At 49.1% G+C, this 21,719-nt stretch overlaps 1 protein-coding gene and 1 long non-coding RNA gene across 6 annotated transcripts in view; one reads left to right on the top strand and one right to left on the bottom strand.

Annotated features, from left to right (window-relative positions):
* Positions 1 to 21,719, bottom strand: part of ZNF536 (zinc finger protein 536) — a 530,657-nt gene that overhangs the window by 27,703 nt on the left and 481,235 nt on the right. The gene's annotated exons all lie outside the window — the stretch shown is intronic.
* Positions 14,048 to 19,289, top strand: LOC106507587 (uncharacterized). The gene is made up of 3 exons (XR_001303663.3): positions 14,048 to 14,500; positions 14,630 to 14,740; positions 15,442 to 19,289. It is a non-coding gene; the product is annotated as an uncharacterized LOC106507587 (long non-coding RNA).

Here is a 21,719-nt window from a genome sequence, read left to right as displayed (position 1 = left end):
TTCAGTCCATACAAAAGACATCCAGTTGAGAGGTCACATCGCAGGGTGCTTTGGAAGACAGAAATCCCAAAGGAAGTGGGATGAAGCAGAAGGTGAGCTCCAAGGCAGCCTGGACCTGTGATCCCTGGCTGGTCCTCCATGGCTGATGATGTAGGGGGGACTTGCCTCCCGGCTGTACCCGCTCCTGCTCCTCCTCGGGCCAGGCCAGAGAGGAAAATCTGCTGCCTTGCCCCAGTCCTCTGCAGCATCTGGGAGCAGGAGGGAAGAGGCGCCCCGTTCAGCTCAGGAGTGATTTAAACACTCCTCCAGCTCAAAGGGGAATCTTGGATTTCATTAATTAATACATCAATAGAAGCCAATGGAGAAAAACATGTCTTGTTATCTGGCTTCTCAGATCCTAGACATGGGCTCATTAGCCTTAAGCATATCAGCCCGATAACACTATTTATTCCATACAGAATAATGATCTGCTTTAGAGGATACTGCAGTGAACCGATAGCCCGAGTCCATCCACTCTGCATCGCCGCATCCTCCATGAGAATGGCTGGCACGCGGCGCACCACTCCTCAGCACAGCGCTGCAGAGGTCAGGGCCAGTCACCTGGCCAAGGTCACACAGTGATCATGAGGCAGAGCTGGGATTCGAATCTGGGTCAGACGGAGGAAAGAATCTGAGTTGTTTCCAGCATTCCACGCAGATACCTACAGAGCAAGACTCAGCGCTACCTCCTTCCGGGTAGAGAAAGGACACCAATAATAGTAAAGGGAAAGGCAGGCGACCAATCACGTGGACTTGTCACCGACCATTGTCCAATAAGGGTAAGCGAGTTAACAGATGGTGCCATTGTTGCTATTTCTGTTTTAGATGACATACTCTGTTTCATGACAGTGTCCTCTGAAGGGGCCATTAAAATTACAATGCAGTCCTAACCAGTCAGCCTTGCTAGCCAATATGCAGAAATACACATAATGCACATTATTTGCTCGGCCTCACACAAGGCGATATGAGATGCTAAGGGCCCCTGGTAGAGGAAAGCAGCCATCAGTTAAATGATGACCCTATTACTGGGCAAGCGGGATTTCTAATTTATGCTGATTGGTGAGCAGGATTTACTGCCTCTTGTCACTGAGTCTGCAATTCTGGGATCATAAGTGTGGGACTCCACAAACGCAGGGCAGGAGACATACAGGAAGACCTGTTTTGGAGTTCCTGTTGTGGCTCAGTGGTTAACAAATCCGACTAGGACCCATGAGATTGCGGGTTCGATCCCTGGCCTTGCTCAGTGGGTTAAGGATCTGGTATTGCCGTGAGCTGTGGTGTAGGTCACAGCTGTGGTGTAGGTCACAGATGCAGCTCGGATCCTGAGTTGCTGTGGCCCTGGCGTAGGCCAGCGGCTACAGTTCCAATTTCACGCCTAGCCTGGGAACCTCCGTATGCCGTGGGTGCAGCCCTAGAAAAGACAAACGAACAAACAAAAAGATATGTTTTTCCCATTGCCTGCAGCCTCATCCCTCTCCTGCCCTTTCTGATCTTGGACACTCCAAAAGAGCTCCCAATTCACCCAGCACCACAGACCGTGGGACCAGACAGCCAGCCATCTCTTGATCAATTGGTCACCTCCTCAGCAAGCATTTATCAATCCCTCCTCCCATGCTGGGTACCAAGGATGCACAGGAAGAGTGAGTCAAGAGCCGGTCCCTAGGGCTCTTTCAGTGCGGGGAGGCTGGTTAGAACCTGGGCCAACTGTCATCATGTTCTGAGCCAGCTACACCACCTGGATCAGAAGTAACTTAGGAGCTCAGAGGAGCAGAGCCCACTCTGCTTTCCACAGGAGCCAAGGAGGGCTTCCCGGAGAAGGGAAGGGTGTAAACCGAATCTTGAAGGGCTGCGGGGAGAAGACAGTACAGACAAGAAAGAGCATCTTGGGGTGGCTGGTTTTGAGGACACTGATTTGGGAGCATGCAAAGAAATAAAGCAGGTGAGCCAGGGGTTGCAGGTTATGGGGGCTGAGTCATCACGCCTTGGATGGCAAAGCGCCATCCCTACAGCAGGAATGGGAACATCCACCACAACCACACACACCAGCCACAGCTGAAATGGCCTCCTTAACAACGAGGAGGGAAAAGACATTCTAAGGAGAGGTTTATGCCCACCTTGGTAACAGGCCGTCAGTGGCTCTGGCCAGTGGTCAGTTCTGCACTGGCCACCAGAAGTTGTTTGCGTGTCATTGACAGCGCTGTGATGACTCCCCAAAGGCGCAAACGTTGCGTTCCGAGGAAAGTGCCATGACGTGTAACTGCGACACTCTGTAGTCCATGATGCCCAGAGGGGACACGTCTCAGTTCTCCTCTGGACAGTAAGTGCAGCACAAAAGACTCTTCCCTGGGAGTGCAACCAGGGCGGCGGGGGGAGGGAGCATAGGCTACGAGAGTCATTAAAAATAATTTTTTTTCAAATTAATAATATGCAACAGTCCACACTCAAGACCAACCGCTTGTAAAATTGGATTTCTAAAAGATATAGGGGAGAGGAGGCCAACGTGGCCAGAAGCAGCAGCACAGAATTCAGGAAGGAGAGGAGACAAGAAGATCGAGCCCCGGAGGTAGTCACAGTGGTGCCTAGAGGGCTGATACCAACGCGGTCACTCTGTTTGGGGATGACAGTCCCTAAATCTCACCAACCAGGAGGCAGGAGTGGAATGAGGGAAATGAGGGTCCCCCACTGCCCTCACCCATTGGGCACTGATGTTGGAGGTGATGGGCGGAGCCTGAGGCCCTATGTCAGGGGAATCACAGCAAAATTACTGCAATTAGTTCCAGCCTTTGAGATGGGACTCCTTAAACATGATGCTTTATTTCTCCATCTCTTCCGAGAGTCTGAGCTTCCATGTAGGAAGAAGCCCTGGATAAATACCTGTTACAGATACTCCCTCGCCTTACCTCCATCCCCAGGAGCCCTGGACATGGGGCACGGGGGCTCCTCAGCGCATCCCCGCCCCATGGGACTCAGGGCTGGCAGGTGCTCCGTCCAGCAAGCACATGTGGCCTGCTCTGGCATGCACGGTGGCCCCTGCAGTGCTCCCCGGGCACAGCTAAGGCTCCCCTCCTGAGGGACCAGTAAGCCTGGCCCATAGGGAGGCTCTCCATCCCTGGCTGAAAGCCAGCATCAGTTACCACCCTCTACAAACTCACTCCCTTAGCTCCTGTCCTGCTCAAACCACAGGATTGGATTAAAGGAGCAACTCGGATGAGCATTCAGTTTCTCAGTGTCATGAATAGGTTACGGGGTTCCTGAGAGGGTAAAGATGAGCTTCGTGTTTGCTAAGTGTCACCTGGCGAGCCGGCTGTGTAACTCCGGGTGCTTCTGGATGGACAGTATTAGTGAGGCAGATGAACCTGCAAACTGCACGCAGCCGGCCAGTCTGACCTCAGTCTTTACTGAACCCCAATATCCATGCCTTGCACTGCCAAATTTCTCAAAGGAACTCAGCTGCTTCCTACATCAGCCTTCCTCTCCCTCTTCTGACCGACTCACTCTAGCCCAGCTTGTGCAGCTCTGTGGCCTGTTCCTCCACCCCAGCCAGCTGCCCTTGAAGTTGACGGCTGGCTTCACAGCACCGCCCAGCAGTCTCCTGGGCAGCTCTGCTGCTCCAAGCAGAGGACACGCCCCACTCTCTCACCCCAGCATCTCCCAGTCCTGTTTCTCCTGCCACCCCACTGAATCCACAGAGGCCACGTCCCTAAGGTGACTTCCCTGCAGTTTCTTCCCCTGCCACTTCTAATCCCTGCCCAGCCCCATGGCCTTGTCTCTCCAGAAAGACTCCAAATCCGTGGGGTTGGAGGGGGGGATCCTCTCCCTCACTTGTGTCTGTCCTCGCTGGGCACAGAGGTTGCACACAATAGACGCCCAGGGCATACATCAGGACTGGAATCCCAGGGGCTGCAAAGTGACCAAACTGCCCCAAGAAGAGAAGGCCATTTTCTGCTACAAATGATGAACCACGTGCCCTGGAGAATGACGGCTCTGGCCGCAGCTACCGAGGGAGAGGTGCCCTGAGCCCCCGCAGCGCAGCCGGTGGAGGCAGAGTGGAGCTCTGCTTGCAAGAGTTTCCAGGGTTCCCAAGCCTCTCGAGCAGAGACACGGGCCCGGCCGGCTCTATTCTTAGCCGTGCTCACAGCCGGTACCCAGAGAAGCCTGGTTGCTCCGCAGCGTCTGGCTTTCTCCGTCCAATCTTCGGTGGCGCCTTCTGCTTCCGCCTTCAGGTACACGATGCGATGCCTTCCTGTCCTCGTATCAGGAGGGTGGGGGTGGGAAGGCGCCATCTGGGAGAGGTGCCGGATCCTCAACTCGCTGGGTCCGCTCCTCCATCCAGCACCCTCCCGTACCCTCACCCCATCTCCACCGCACCCCAGCCCATCCCCATCCCTCCCCCACCCAGTGATCGGGGCTTTTGTGTTATTTTTACAAGACTTGGCTGCTGACAAATCTCCACCGTCTTCTGTGGCTGGGAGCGCAGCTTTCCCTCACCCACGTGACCACCTTCAGCATCCTGGCTGGAGTCCGTCCCTTTAGGCTCCAGGTGGGGTGGACCAGAGATCAGCCACAGCGGAAGCACTTTCTGAAAGCCACGCTTGGAGCTGGTGGAACTAGGGCGCACCTGCTGGACACAGAGTCTTCTTGGCACCCATGGCAGTGCAGGGACAAGCCCACTGTGACAGTCCTCTCTACCTGAGTCTGTACTTCAGGAAGGACCTACACAGCCTCCCTTCTGTCAGCTCGGTCTTAGCCCAGCCCAGGAAGGGGGTAGAAGGTGCACTTCGCTCCTGGATTCCTCCATCTCTCCATCATGTCACTTACTCACTCATTTAGAGTCCTTCCTTCATCCAACATTCATTCATTTACTTCTTTAGCTCCTGCCTTGGTTTGGGTTTCATCTCAAAAGCAGACTCTTGGTAAGGCATGCCCATGGGTGTGGGTAGTTCGTTAAGAGGATCCCAGGCACCACATATGAGGAGTAGGGACAGGAGACAGTGAAGGGAGGAAAGCCAGGACCCATGCAGTGTCGGGCCAGTGATGAGCAGGTTGCTACTGCAGGCACCTGGGGCTCAGTCCCCAAGGGCCTTCTGAACCTGTGCCGATGTTTATCTCTGACTCCCTTCTCCCATTGAAGGAGGGTTGTTCCTTGGAGGCATTAAGTCCCCAGCACTTTCAGGCATCCCTGCAGCTGGGCACACTCCTATGGTTCTTTATGCAGGAAGCTATCAGAGCCTGGGAACTGTCCCTTGCACTGCTGATTCACAGGGGGTTTCGGTGCAAGCCAGGGAGCATGAGCAGGGTAATAACAACCTGAACCTGAGCCATGGCAGACCTTGATTGGATGCACACGGGTGCCAGGCCCTTGTGCTAAGGCTCTGAGGGATACAATCTGGCCTTGAACAAGCTTTGTTACAGAATTGGTCAACGAGGGGCTAGTCTAGGCAGACGCCCCCTGTCTTGGCCAGGGATGTTCTTTATCTGATCGGATTCGTGCAGCCAATAGCGAAACTGATGCTGACACTGGAACGGCACAAGCTTTATTCAATGGCCAAAGAATGGAGAAGCAGAAACCTAGTCCACAAATCAACGTCTCTATACCACTGGGCAGAGACACTAAATATATAGGGAGAGTCAGGCTAAAAAGGAGGGGATTAGAAAGAGTGGGAGGAATATTCATGTCTTCTCTGAGAACAGGGCTGTGGTCTGGACCCAGAACTGATGGAGCTCTCCTTTTCAGTCCGTGTATGGGCTTTTCCAGTTGTTGTCATGGCAATCGTCAACTGTCATGGCGCTGGTGGGTGTGTCATTAACATGTAATGTATTACCAGGAGTGTAGGGCAAAGCTCAGGTCTACTGGAAGTGGAATCTTCCACCATCTTGGGCTTAGCTGGTTCAGACTGGTTCTTGTTTTTTTTTTTTCTCTTTGCAGCTCCTTCTTGAAATTTAGAGTAATTGGGTTCTATTCAAGGGAGCGGCAGGACTATGATTCTGGGGATAGCAGCTTGCCATTGAAAGCCAACTACATTTTTGATGGTTTGAGCGGTTCCTTTCCAGAAATTTAAAACGGAAGAAGGTGTGGTTAAATTCAGGAATTCTGGATTTTAAATCTAGGTGTTGTTTTTCTGTTTTTTTGAGTTTTTTTCTTTTTAGGGCTGCACCTGCAGCATATGAAAGTCCTCCAGCCAGGGGTCAAATCAGACCTACTGCTGCTGGCCTACACCTCAGCCACAACAACGGCAGATCCAAGCTACAACTTCGACCTACGCCACAGCTCACAGCAAAGCCCACACCTTAACCCACTGAGTAAGGCCAGAGATCGAACCCAAATCCTCATGGATACTAGTTGGGTTGGTAACCCACTGAGCCGCAAGGGGAACTTCCAAATCTAGGTCATTTGCATAATGGCACTAGGAAGTGTGGGACTTCAAGGCTTCTCCAGGGAAATAAAACTCAAAAATCCTTTGGTCGAGATAAGAATTGCCAGAACTTTATCAGCACACAGGTCTCACTGTAATTGTTACAATGTTCCTAAGGACTCCCCACCCAGCAACCTGGCCTACTCCCTCCTGCCCCCTACTAGGAAAGGTAGGTGGCCCACTCCTCACCCCACCCCTAGAGGAGCAACATATGCTCCCAACCAACCAGCAAGAGTGTCAGAAGACCCCATTTTTCCCCAGCCAATCAGCAAGTGTGTCAGAAGACCCCATTCATCCCCAACCAATCAGCAAGTGTATCCGAAGGCCCCATTCTTTCCCAGCCAAACAGCAGGTCAGCAGGTGTATGGCAAGACCACTCCTCGCACTCCTTTGTCTTTGGGCTATAAACACAGACACAACCATGCACCCAGAGTCAGCTCTCCCTGATTATCAGGAAGTCGGCCCACTGTGTTAACAGTGTCTCTTGGTAGTTCCCATTGTGGTGCAGCGGAAACAAATCCAACTAGTATCCATGAGGATGCAGGTTCAATCCCTGGCCTTGATCAGTGGGTTAGGGATTTGGCATTGCCATGGGCTGCGGTGTAGGTGGCAGACGTGTTGCTGTGGCTGTGGTGTAGGTGACAGCTACAGCTCTGATTCCACCCCCTGCCTGGGAACTTCCATATGCTGTGGGTGTGGCCCTAAAAAGCAAAAAACAACCAAACAAACAAAAAAACCAGTGTCTCTTGCCTCTATAAACTTGTCTTTTCTACACCTTGGTTTAAATCCATAAAATTATTTTTCCACCCATGTGCAGAGACCACAACAGGATGCAAAGGTGAGGCTTCCATCATAGGTCACCACAGATCCTGGAATGAACCAGCCTTGGCCACTGCCCTCAGGCATCTGAGCCCAGTGTAGGTGAAAACCAATAGAACCTGCCCGAACATTGTCCAGAGCCATGGGCTTTGGGGGCACAGAGAGATAACTGTCCAGAGTTGGATAGAGATGGCTTCATGGGTGACATACTCAGTTTTTGCCATGGGTGGACAATAATCAGAAGCTATCTGGGCTACAATTTTAATTGTTAGGTATAAGTCCTCTTGGGGTGTAGCATGACTTATTTCCTTCCCAGCCAGCCTAACTTCTTCCAGTAACAGACTCTGTCAGTCTTGTCTTGATCTAACATGACAAAGAAGAATGTTAGGAAAACAGTCAGGGCCAGGGCCTCCTGCCCTATAGACACCTCATCCTTTAACCCCCTCATCCTGCTCTTCAGGCTGAGGTCTTCCCGGCCCATTTGCTAGTTGCAGAACCCACCAGAAACCTCTGACCTCTGTCTGCTTTGGGGCACACCAACCCTTCCTCCTGGAACCTCCTCCCACCCTCTCCCTCAGCCCCGCATATCCAAATCCTATTCCTCATTCAAGGCTCATCACCTCCCCTCCTAATGCGTCCCCTGCAAGTCTCTAATTCTCTCTTTCCACTGTTCTTATGCTCCATCACATCAACTTTGCTGTGCATGGCTGAATCACCGAGGGTGGAATTTCGCATGTAGAAGAACAGGCCATCGGGAAGCTATGTGTGGAAAGAGACTTGTTCCAGAGCTTAGCGTGCAGGGCAGGTGTTCCTGCAGCTTTTCTGATTTGGGCACTTTGTAAGGTCATCCAGCACGGGTGAGGTTCCTTAGAGCAGGGTTCCTGTCTGGCTCATAGCAGTACAGCTAATGCCCAGCATGAAACCCAGCAGGACCCTGCAGGGCTTCTGGGCACACAAGTCTTTCTGCGTCCCCCACTTCTTGTTTTTAGGGAATAAGCTTCAGCCTGGATGACCTTCCCTGCGTTCCAAAGGGCAGATTCAAACAATGGCTAATCAGGGAAGGGAGGGCATTCAGAGACCCGGGAGGAGGCGTCCAGAGAGGATAGTGCAGGGTCCTGGTCCCTCCTCAAGGAATATGTCAGAACGATCTCTTTGAGTTCTTCGGCAGAACCAAAACTCACAACAAAGGAAGATGTTAACTTACTTGAGGAAAACACCTTCACTCCAGGACCACCGGAACCAGTCCTAGGACCACGACACACCAACTTTGAAGACAATACAAGGTTGCATCTACCCTGATCCTTATCTGTGGCCCAATTTTCGAGTCCCCAGACTATAAGACCACCTCTTAATCTCTCCCAGAGGAGGGCTCAGTCTTTAGGGCATTAACCTGCTGTGGCCTCCTTTGCCCAGCAAAGCAATAAAGCTAGTTTTTTGGGTTTTTTTTCCTCCTTCACCCAAAACTCTGTCTCTGAGTTTCCACCCTGCACTGGCATACAGAGGCTGAATTTTGGCCACAAGCACGTGCCTTGGAACTCATGCATGATCACTGAACATTGAGGGAATAAAAACTTCAGTCCAGATGAGACAACTGGGTCCACGGTTACCATGCTTTCCCTGACCCTATGGGGTCATGGTGGCACATTTTGGAATCAATGAATTCTTTCCTTGGGGATTGCAAACCTACTACTGTAATTACAAAACCCCAACAATCTTTAGCTATCCCTCTATAAATATTACTGAGACAGCCCTAGGCTACAACAGGGTCTTTATTTTCCATGTCTGGGACATAAAATCCTGCAACTCTCTTAGCTCTCAGCTTTCTGGTCTCTCGAATGGGTATAGTGAGCACAAATGATCTCTAAGATTTCTTCCTTCACCAACATGCAATTAATAGGGATGGAGTAGGATGGTTATACAGGTAGTTGTAGAAGTCCCTGAAAAGGACCATAGATAGAGAGGAAAGCCTAGGGGACTTCAGGAGATCACTTTGAGTTAATAACTGCTCAAGAAAGCCATCAGGGAGTTCCTGTCGTGGCGCAGTGGTTAACGAATCCAACTAGGAACCATGAGGTTGCGGGTTCGATCCCTGCCCTTGCTCAGTGGGTTAAGGATCCGGCATTGCCATGAGCTGTGGTGTAGGTTGCAGAGGCGGCTCAGATCCTGCATTGCTGTGGCTCTGGCATAGGCTGGCAGCTACAGTTCTGATTAGACCCCTAGCCTGGGAACCTCCATATGCCGCGGGAGCGGCCCAAGAAATGGCAAAAAGACAAAAAAAAAAAAAAAGAAAGAAAGAAAGAAAGAAAGAAAGCCATCAGAACAAGGCAGGCTTGCTTGACTACTGGAGGCACGAGAGCAGCCTCAGGTCATTTGGCGAAGGGTGTGTGTGGCGGGGGTGAAGCCGCATCCAGGTTCAGACCAGGGGCAGGAGTTTAAGGACCACCCTTCTGCTGATTTGAATAAGCACCCTGACAGTCCCAGTTTGACCTTATAGGGTCAAATACTCTCTTACTGGATACCTAGGAGGAGCTACTCCTCAAGAAGGAGGAAGAGGTGGCCTTTTCCCACCCCCACTCTCCTGGGATGATGAAACTGTAGCCCACCTACCCCACAGGGCAGAACCTCCGTGCCTGCCTGCTTGCATCTCTCCCAAGCACCCTGTCTTAATACATCTATTCCTTGCTTCTTACTTTGTCTCTCGCTGAATTCCTTCTGCTGGAGGCACAAAGAGCCTGAACCTCCGGAAGTCCAGACCCCGGTGAGTGAGTCTACATGGAAACCTGTGGGTTCAAGCCCCACTCTGGGCTTGGGCTGAGTTCAAGTCGTAAGTGAAGTTAGTTTCACAAGGAGGCTTCATATACAATGTGGCTGTCGGAGGACCTGCACTAGAACATTCGTCCTGCTGCCCAACATTTTCAGCAAAAACAAAACATTTTAACTCTGTGGGATCATCCAGTAGCACTCTTCACCCGCCTCAAGAGGAGCAGACGATGAATGCAAGAGGGGCACAGGGGTCAGGCCTCCGTCACTGCTGACAAACGCCCTCCCACCACCTCATCTGGCTCCTGGCTCCGCCTGGCCGGACCCGAAGCCTCCCCATCCTCTCCTCAGGTTGGGAGGGCCTAAGTGCTGGGGGAATAGGTCTTCAGAGAGGGAAATGATTCACGCCCCAGCAGAGCAGGCTCCCAGCCACCTGCTCCCACCACCCTCTGGGCCCTGGGGGCACAGAGGCATGACCTAGCGGGGCTCAAGTCTCCCTGGGCGGATCTATGACATGCATTAAAATAATTTACGCTCAACCCTATAAAGCGTTTAATTTGTCGTGCCATCATCCATTCCAGAAGCGTTCCTCTTCATCGTGAATTATTTTTGAAGTATTTATGTGGACCTCACCGAAAATCACCCCAGTCAGCAAACTGAGAAATGGAAAGGCATTAAGAGGGGGCATTGACCCCAGGGTCACAGGCATGAGTGTGGCCAGGGTCAACAGGGCGGGAGGGGCAGTTGGGGTGGCCCGCAGCGGATGCTGCCCAGGCTGCCGGGCTCCGTCCTCCCTGCCCACATGTGGGCATGGGCAGGGCACACATATTTGCCATAGTAACGGCTGTGGTAATGACTGGTTTGTGTAGCATTTCCGTCCGCAAAGCCCTTCCCCTGTCCTCATGGGTTGCTCAGAGTAAGTCTGCACAGCCCGTGCTAGCAGCCTCTTTTACAGATGAGGAAACTGAGGCTCAGAGGGATAAAGACACGTGACTGGTTTTGCAGACGTGGACTTGGCACCGACCTTCCTGGTTGCAGTCCACACTTGGCAGCTGTGAGTCCTTCCACAGAGCTTGGGGAGCTGGTCTCAGACGAAGCCAATGCATGGGGACTGCCCACACCTCCCTCACTTCCCCCCACCCCCAGAACGCATACCCACACGACAGGCAAGAAGGACCACACCAGGTTCACAAGGATGCTGCTGGTCTGCCATTGAGTGCAGTCAATATTCTTCTTTGTTCTGGGGCCTCATTTCTGAAGACTGCTGAAAGAGCTTCTTTTTTTTAAAAGCTAACAACATGTCCACAACACTCCAGGGATTATTATCAAAGATAATTGGGCTGGGAATTTTTATTTATTCCATAAGTATTTATTGGAGGCCTTACTCTGTACCAGGGCTCTGATAGGGGCTCTGATAGGACACTGATCTCATGAAATTTACATTCCAATAAAGAGAGCAGGCCATAAGTGTGTAAACCAAGGGGTAAACAATAATATTCTCTACCTAGAGAGTAATTCATTACTGCCACGCGAAAGAGAAATAAGACGATGGACCGCACTGTAGAACAGAGGCCAGGAATGCATGGATCCAGTGGTGACAGAAGGCCTCTCTGGGCAACATGTGAGTTGAAACCTAAGAAAGGGTAGGTGCCCAGCCTGGAAAGGGCAAGAGGGAATAAGTGCAAAGGCCCTGGGGCAGGAACAGGTTGGGCAAGGCTGAAGTACAAAAAGCCATGTGGGTGAGACACCGAGGATCAAGTTAGAGAGATTGGCAAGGTCAGATCATGAAGAGCCTCAAAAGTCGTGGTAAGGAGTATGAATGTTATTCTAAGGGAAGGGGAAGCCACTGGAGGGTTCTAAGCAGTGTAGTCACATGAGCTGATTTGCTGAATAAAAAGCTGATAGAGTGTGGTGATTCTCCAAAAATTTAAATTAATTTAATTAATTTAAGTTAAACCCAATGACCTAGCAATTCCAAGCCTAGGTATATGCCCCAAATAATTGAAACTAGGTATCCAAATACTTGTTCATGAATATTCCTAGCAGTACCATGTGATATAGCCAAGAGGTGCAAACAACCCAAATGTCTATGGATGGATGAATGGAAAAAAAAAAAAAATACGGCATAAAGATTATTCAGGCGTAGAAGGAATGACATGCAGAGACATACTGATGCATGCTACCTCGTGATGAACTTCCAAAAGACGCTGATGGAAATAAGCACAAAAGGTCACATACTGTATGATCTCGTTTATCCAGAACTGAGAAATCCATGGAGACAGCAGATCGGTGGTTGCTAGAGGAAGGGGGATTAAAAGTTCCTGCTTAATAGGTATGGGGTTTTCTTTTCTTTTTTTTTTTTTTTTTTTTTTTGTCTTTTCTAGGGCCACTTCCCAAGGCATATGGAGGTTCCCAGGCTAGGGGTCTAATCGGAGCTTTAGCCGCCAGCCTACGCCACAGCCACAGCAATGCAGGATCCGAGCCGTGTCTGTGACCTACACCACAGCTCATGGCAACACCAGATCCTTAACCCACTGAGCAAGGGCAGGGATCGAACCCGTAACCTCATGGTTTCTAGTCGGATTTGTTAACCACTGGGCCACAACGGGAACTCCAAGGTATGGGGTTTTCTTGGGGGGTACTAAAGATGTTTTGGACCTTATATAGCCAGTGTTTGTGCAACAATGATAATGTACTTGCTAAATGCCCCTGAATAGTACATTTAAAAGCCATTAATTTCTTATGTGAATTTCACCTCAATCATTATTTTTTTATTTTCTGCTTTTTAAGGCTGTACTGGCAGCATATGGAGATTCCCAAGCTAGGGGATGAATCCGAGCCATCGCTGCCAGCCTATGCCACAGTCACAGCAATGCAGGATCTGAGCCGTGTCTGCAACCTATACCAAAGCTCAGTTCATGGCAATGCTGGATCCTTAATCCACTGAAAGAGGCCAGAGATAGAACTCACATCCTCATGGATCCTAGGCGGGTTTGTTAACTGCTGAGCCACAAAGGGAACTCCAATATTTTTTAATTTTCAAAAAAGAAGTTGATATTCTTGGGCATATGAATCCTTGCATGCCATTCCAAACCAAAGCTTAGATCCCAAAGCCCTGCAGGGCCCCTTCTTTTACCAGCTCTAAAACCTGAATCCTCAAACACCTCACTTCAGGTCTCCTCAATTCAGGGCTCTGTTTCTGGCTTAGGATCCTGCAAACCTGCCAGCAGCCAGCAAGTCCCCGCTCAAAGAAAGTTCAGCACTAAGGACCTTCTCTGACCATTGATCTAAAGGAACGTCCCACCTCCACTTTTCAAAAAAATCACCGGGGGTGGGGGGGGGGGAGGAGTGAGAAGCTGAGACAAGGACCCTCCTTGTCTGTCCAATGCTGCGTCCCCAGCTCCTGGCTGGCACAAATGCCTAACCCGCTCCTTCCAGCAAAGGCCCCACTCCACCCCCCAATGCTACTGGGCCCCAATTTCTGGTAACAGCAATGATTCTGGGGAGGGAATGGGCAGCAGTTTGGGAGAAAAACAGCGTTCAGGGGTCAATAATTTAAAAGATACGCGGCATTGATTCCTGTCTGCGGTAATGGGACGATCAGCTGGCGCCGGGCAGGACCCGCGCGCCCGGCTCCGGGCAGACGCCACAGCGAGTCCGCGTCGCCTTGGTCCCCTTACTCGCCAAAAGAGAAGCCCTGGGGACCGAGGGCTTGGGGGCCGCGCCTCGGGGCGGGGGGCGTTCTCCCCTCTGACCAACGCTTGTTTTTGCTCTGATCCCTCGGGGAACTCGGTGCTGGTTCCGAAGCTGGGTGGCCAGGGTCCGCGCCGGAGAAGCCCGCCTCCGACCCGCGGTCACCCGAAGGCCCCGTGCGCCCCCGCCTGGCGCCGCGCCCGCTCCGTGCCCGCCCGGCCCGGGCGCCCCTCTCCAGGCGCGCTGCCAAATGACCCGCCCCGTCAGTGCGCCAGGTCTCCGGGAGGAAGGAAACAAAAATTGAAAATGAAACCCTGCCCAGCGGAGAGCTTCCGCGTTGGGCTGGTGTGCAGTTTCGGGGTTCCCGATGCTCCCCCAGCTTGGGCTTGGCGAGGACAGTTGGGGGCCGGCCGGATCTCCCCTCCGGCTCTCCCTGCACCCCAAAAGAACGGCCCACCAAGCTGGGTGAAGCCCTTTGGGACCCGCAGTTACTTTTATTGATTTTCTTGAGACCTGACAGCCAAAAAAAAGGGGCGCGGTGCGCAGTGGAAAGAGGCCAGGCCCTGCAGAAAACGCCAGGCAAACAGACCTCCCGAACAAAGGAGCGCACCCAACTTAGACACCCCCAGACTGCTTTGGAATTCTTCCTGCCCTTGCAACGTCTGTTTCTTTGAAGGTGCACCTTTGGACCAAAGCCGTTGGTTTCTTCCAAATCCATCCGGTGAACCTGCCCCCACCTCCCGTAAACAAAGAAAAAGCCAGGGACTGACCCCAAGGTATGAGAAAAATTTGTGGGGGCTTCTGGTTTCGCTTTCTCAGCGTGTATCCCTGATTTTTTTTTTTTTTTTTTTTTGGTGACCTCTAACCCTCAACTTTGCAATCCCTCTTTCTCCCGCTGTCTGCAGTTTCTAGGAGCAGCAGTGAGGTTGACATATTTCAGACAAATCGCAGCAGCCAACTTCCTGTCCGGCCCCTTTTCCACGGAGAAACCCTCCCTCCACCCTTCCCGGGTCCAGGTAACTGGATTGATGGCGCCTTCTTCACGGCCTCCCCCCCGGCCGAACTTCTCATAACCCGATGCATAAATAATCACATGTTTTATAAATAGCTGTGGACAAGAGGCTGTAAAACAACGAAGATATATTTGTGCCTTTATGTCCTAGAAATATTTTCTAAAACGACTGTTTTATTTGGTGTGGGTTGAATGGGGGCGTGTGTATACATAACAATCCCCAAAGTTTTCCCCTGCCACCCGCCCCCCCTCAGGTCAGACCAGCACTATAGTTAGCAAATTGATAAGGTTCCATGGGCAAGCTTTATTCGTTCTGACACGAGCCTATGACACTTTATAAAAAGAAGTAATCCAGAACAATCTCTAGGTAATTAACACCTAGATAAACAAACATAAATTTCTATATTGCATTTATTTGGACTACCACTCAAATATGCGTGAACCATGCTTTTTTAATTAAAAGATAAATCCATGTGACACTTAGCCTCAAACTTAATTATTCAGCATAGTATAATAAAAAATAGAGCCCATTAAATGTGTCTTGCACTGTATTTCTGTATTAACAGCAAAACAGTTCGGTCTGGGATCATTTAAATTTTCCCCCTCCTCTTTGCTCGTGATTTCCCTGTTCACATAAGCCCTTCCTCTCCTTCCCTCTCTCCCTCCCTCCCTCCCTCTCTCTCTCTTTTCTCTTCACACCAACAGGTGAAGAGATTAAAACTCTACACGAGCCCCTACATGGAATGCTCAGCTGGGCGACATTTTTTAATATTGCATTACACTATGAATTTCTCTCTGTCCCCACGGAAACATACCTCTAGTTCGGTGGAACGTGCCCAGCCCTTCTATCTTGAACAGAAGATCACAGTATTTAATGCTAATTTCCTTGGGATGGTGCTTACAATACACCAGGTGAGGTTTTCATAATATACTGTTACAATACAGATGTTAAACAGAGAAGGGGAAGTGTGCAAATCCCAAACTGCAAGAGACAGCAGGGTTATCATCTTTATAAAAGTTTCAGCACAAAATACTATCCGAACACTGAGGAGGAGCCGCTCAGCAGTTTCCCGCTGCCAGGAAGAGAAATTCACATGTTGAGGCGGTCCCCATCTAGTCGGAAGTAGGAACAAAGATTCATTCAGTCCCTCGACAAGAATGGATAAACTCGCGACCCTGTGCCAGGCACCGTGCGGCGTGCCCCCGGGCACCTTGTCACCTTTTATCCTTACAGCCAACACGCTGGGGCAGGGAAGATGTGAACCCAAGATTCTGCTGTATAACACAGGGAACTATATCCAACCTCCTGGGATAGACCATGATGGACGATAATATAAAAAGAGAATATATATATATATATGTATAACTGAGTCACTTTGCTGTACAGCAGAAATTGGCACAACACTGATAATCAACTATACTTTTTTTTTTTTTTTTGTCTTTTGTCTTTTTAGGGCTACCCCTGAGGCATATGGAAGTTCTCAGGCTAAGGGTGCAATCGGAGCTATAGCTGCTGGCCTACACCACAGCCACAGCCACACAGGATCTGAGCCACATCTCCGCCCTACACCACAGCTCACGGCACCGCTGGATCTTTAACCCACTGAGCAAGGCCAGGGATTGAACCCGCAACCTCATGGTTCCTGGTTGGATTCATTTCTGCTGTGCCACGATAGGAACTCCTGATAATCCACTCTACGTTAATTAAAAAAAAAAAAATCAAAATTTCAAAAAAATTTTTAAAAAGATTTGAACCCAATTCTAGAGTTACCAAAGCCCATGCTCTGAGCCTCTTGGCTCCCCCAGTGGGCTCACAGTGGCCTGCTGGGTTAAGAGTGGCAATAGCTTGGCTCAGCCTGGACATGTGCCTTTGGAGGGAGTGCCCTGGCACTTGGGTTGACCAATGATTCAGGTTTGCCCAGGACTGCCCTGCTTTTAGCACTGGAAAGTCCGTGTCTGGCAAAACCAAGATGTTTGTCATCCTACGAACACTCCTCTGGCAAATGGTGCTGCTGCCATGGTGGCCAAGCCTGTCCACACACAGATGAACTGGAGCCATACGAAGACCTTGAATTGGGCCCAGGAGACTCCCACCCATTCCTTCCCAGAAGCCTGAGGCCCTGAGTGTGATTGAGGACTGATATTCCCCGGGGATCCTATAAATCTGTTGAAGAACCCCATTTGGTTGTCCCTACACTGACCCTCACCTTGCCAACCTCCGAACAAGCTGGAAAGCCATGCACCTGCAGGATACACCACATTTCCACGTTGAGGTTGGTCCCTAGCCTGTGTCTGCTTTGATAACCATCCCCAGAACCTGGCAGGACCCAGCTTGCTCTCCGTATAGCTCTTGACATCCACCACCTCACCCACCACCACTTAACCTCAGAAAGAGCCTGGCTGTGGGCACTGCCTTCCGCTTCGCAGATGAAAGAAACAGATCCAGGGAACTGGAATGACCTGCCTGGATCCCACAGCTCAGAGATGGGGAGACCAGCCTTCGGAGCCCCATTGTGCCCGTGTGGTCTTTGCACGTGCTGCTTCTCTAGCTGGCATGCTCTCCTTAGTATCTCCGTCCATTCTCACCTCTTAGGGAAGTCTTCCGTGACATGAAAAATCCATCTTCCCTCTGAATCTCCTCTTCCAGATACGTTACCTGTATTTGTGTGATTGTCAGAGTGAAGAAATCCCTTTTTTGCTCCTTAGACAGTGATCTGTGGCCAGCTCCCTGACTCACGCGGGTATCCCCAGCCTGTAGCCTGAGGCATGGCACCCAGTAGGTCCTTTGTAAACTTTCATCAAACAAGTGAGTGGAATGACATCTAACTCCAAGAACCACTCTTCACCCCCCCTCACCTGCATCCCCCGCTTTCCTATTTGCCCCGTAAGACTCCGAGAATGACAAGAACGTGGTTTAAACACTGATTTTTTTTGTTTTTGTTTTTGTTTTTCAAACGAGGAATCTGGAAAACAGAAAGTTGAAGACGTATATGCAGGATCATTTTGTCTGAAGCGGGGGGTGCATGTGGAGGAATCGACCTGACCATCAGGGAGCCTTTCCAAACACAGAGGGTTTCGGGTACCATGTTCCATGGCTGTGAAATTAATCTCAAATTTACCCATAGCTTATGATACCATGACAGCAAGACTATCTAGCATTGGTAGCGTCCATTATAAACCTACACATTATTTCCCCTATTTTTTTGCATTTAATTTCATAATGTTGCAGACGTGGCCTGTGAACTCACAACAGTTAAATCGTTCAAGGTTAAGTAACCCCATCAATAGTATAGCTGGGGTCCAGACTGAAGTCAGGACACCCCACTTTTGTAATTCTTTACAATGTACTAACGTGTCAGTTGTCTATGACTATATGAGAACTCGAAGTATTTTGATGGAAATATGCATTGATGCTTCTTTAAAAAGGCCTCCTTCCAGATTTATTTTTATCTTATAACAGCTTATAAGATAAAAGTATGCACGCTTCATTCACGTACCACAAAATTCACCTTTTTAAAGTGCACTGCTCAGTGGTTTTTAGTATATTCAGAGTGGGGCAATGACCATCGCCATCTAATTTTTAAACATCTTTATCACTCCAAAAACAAACCTCCTACTCCTTAGCTGTCAGTTGTTTCCCATTCTTCCCTCCCCCAACCCCGGCAACCATTAACCTTCTTTCCATCTCCATGGACTTGCCTCTTCTGAACATTTCATACAAATGGACTCAGGTAACATGTGTGCCTGGCTTCTTCTGTGACTTCTTCCTCTTATCACAATGTTTTCAAAGTTCATCCACATTGTAGCCTATGTCAGTGCCCCATCCCTTTTCATGGCAGAATAATATTTCATTCTGTGGATCAACCACATCTTGATCATCTGTTATTATACAGTTTTTAAAAACACGTTTTGAGCCATGTAAAATTTCAGAGACCTCACACAAAACCTCAGTGTCCAGAAGCCCCAGTGCCACATTCTTCATGGGGATGAGGAGACATGCTGGGCGTCCCCCCGACCCCTAAGACCCTCTCCATTGACAGATGAATGGGTTGGGAAGATATGGTATATATACACAGTGGAATACTACTCAGCCATAAAAAAGAACAAAATAATGCCATTTGCAACAATATGGGTGGAATTAGAGACTCTCATATTGAGTGAAGTAAGTCAGAAAGAGAAAGACAAATGCCATATGATATCAATTATATCTGGAATCTAATATATGGCACAAGTAAACCTTTCCACAGGAAAAAACTCATGGACTTGCAAACAGACTTGTGGTTGCCGGGGGGAGGTAGGGGGGAGGCATTGGGGTGGACTGGGAATCTGGGGTTAATAATATCTATTGCCTTTGGAATGGATAAGCAATGAGATCTTGCTGTATAGCACTGGGAACTATATCTAGTCACTCATGATGGAGCACGATAATGTGAGAAAAAGAAAGTATATATGTATGTGTGATTGGGTCACTTTGCTGTACGGTAGAAAATGGACAGAACTCTGTAAACCAACTCTAATGGAACAAATAAAAATCGTTAAAAAAAAAAAAAAAACACATCTTGAGCCAATATGTAAAAATTCAGAGACTTCACACAAAATCTAGGTGTCCAGAAGCCCCAATGCCGCATTCTCCATGGTGATGAGAAGTGCTGGGCTTTCCCCCCCAACCCCCAAGACTCCCCCTCCCTAGTTCCTACTCTTCTACCCTCACCACTGAAATGTCCTGTCTGTTCCCCAAAGGCATTTGGGACTAGGATCCATCATGTAGGCGGAGTTACGGCCCCTCAATCAATTTCTTCCCTGATGGGCTCACTTCCTGACCCCTCACTAACCCCTTGACTCACCCTTGCTGTTTGTAACAATGACGCTCAGGCCTGCCAAAGATTATCTGCTCCCAGCCAGGGACACCAACAGTCTGACCTCCTAAAAGAAGCCCAGTGACTTACAAATTCCTGTAGCATGCCTGGGTGCCTTTGCTTCCAAAAATGTTTTTCCTTGCATCATTTCCGTTGCAACCAAGAATTCCAGAGCTGCAGTGGGCACCGTGCAAGTTTGGTTTTGAAACCCAACAACGACGACAAGAAAAAAAAAAAAAAAGGCTCGAAGCAAGCAGCTCTGCACATCAAGTGTGGGCACAGGCTTTGAATTTTCTCAGATCAGTGCCAGAGTTCTGCTTTTTCGGTAGCGCTGATACTGTAGACTTTGTTATTCTTTGTTCCTTCCCTTTGTTTCTGGAGGAAGAATTCAGATTCTCCTCCGATAGATAATTCGGAGGTAAAAGATTGCCTTGCATTTAATGAAGTTTTTGAAAACTTGCTATCAGTAAAGGGGAATAATAGATCCCAACGCTTTAAGTGTCTTGTGTATTTACTCTAATATGAGAGCACTGGTATTTGCATAGGTATTACCTCACTGAAACCGAGGTCTGCAAGCATTTAAAGAAGCATAGTTCACATGGGCAAATGGTGTGCACACGCGCACACACACCTTCACACTGTACTGCACAAGGATGTTCTTACACACACACACAGACACACACTCACGTCATATGGCACATAGATATTCTTTCACTTTGAAAAGCACCAGGATGTGGGAACCATCTACACAGAACAGTGTGGGGCTTTTTTTCCCTCATTTTTTGTCTTTTTAGGGCCACACCTGCAGCATATGGAGGTTCCCAGCCTAGAGGTCGAATCCAAGATGTAGCTGCTGGCCTACACCACAGCCACAGCAACGCGGGTCCGAGCCACATCTGCAACCTACACCACCGCTCAAGGCAACCCAGGATCCTTAACCTACTGAGTGAGGCCAGGGATCAGGCCCGTGTCCTTATGGATCCGAGTCGGGTTCCTTCACTGCTGAGCCACGAAGGGAACGCCCTGTGAGGGTTTTTGTTCTAAGTGGGGTTTGACCAAGTCCTACCCAAGTCTGGCAAAGCTGCAGAAATATTAGGCTTTCCTCTTCCTAATAAACATACGCGAATAGGAAAAGATGTTATTGTTATTTTTTCCAGAGGTAGAGGTTTTATTGCGTAAAACACTGGATAAAACTGGACTGCTTCAAAGACATTTTATTCTAACAGCAGAAAGAAAACAGTCATTGCTGAAAAAACAACTTTTAATACTTTCTATACCAGAATAAAGTTCTGTCAACTGATGTATTATAATAATAAATAATGACCAAGAATAAACTTTAAATACAAAGTTTTCTACTTGTTACAAGCATAGCAACAAAATCCTCTACTCTATTGATCTCAGATTTCCTCCAAGATAGATTTTTTTTTTCTTCGTGTAGGAATGTAGACAGTATTATGGCCAGCATCACAGACTACAGAAGTTACAGGGAAAAAACTTGACATGTTTAGATATGAGAACCTGATGACATTCAGAAACTGACACTGCATCACTGCGGCTGTCACTTGTTTGTATTACAAGTTACAAATGTTCTGGAGGGAAGGCCTGTGTCAGGGGGGAAATCAGGACGGTAGCACTGGACAGAATGGAATCAACACACACGCCACAAAGAAGAGGGGATGCTCCCAGTGTCACAAACAGAATTATTGCCTGTCGCATCTGACGATGGTCAGAAGACACAAAAGGATACTGAAAGGGCGCCCAAAGTGCTAAAAATGGAATGTGGCTCTCATTTTTTTTTCCACTTTTTTTTTCCTCTTTTTTGCTCTTTTTACTTTTTTTTTTCTTCTTTTTTTCTTTTTTATGTTTTTCTTTGCTAAGATACCAAAGGCGGGGCAAACACACAGAAAGCAAGCGACTGGCACAGTCACCAAACACAGTAGTGCAGTTAAAATCCTAAAGCTTACTACAGTCAGAAAGTTTTCAATTACATTTCAGTCCTTTCTCTAGGATCATAGAAACAGTTGCATTAAGTTTATCAACTCGATTTAAGTAAGGCAGTGAGAACTATTCTAGAAAAACAAGAAAGCAGCTTGCTCTATGCCAGATGGGTCCACGTTGTACAGCGAT

Source organism: Sus scrofa, chromosome 6 (genome assembly GCF_054392235.1).
Source record: "Sus scrofa isolate SSC_HxYL_T2T_F1_AM1 chromosome 6, Sscrofa_HxYL_maternal_Yorkshire_Landrace_v2.0, whole genome shotgun sequence".
NCBI lineage: Eukaryota > Metazoa > Chordata > Mammalia > Artiodactyla > Suidae > Sus > Sus scrofa.
This window is presented reverse-complemented; position numbering and strand designations above follow the sequence as displayed.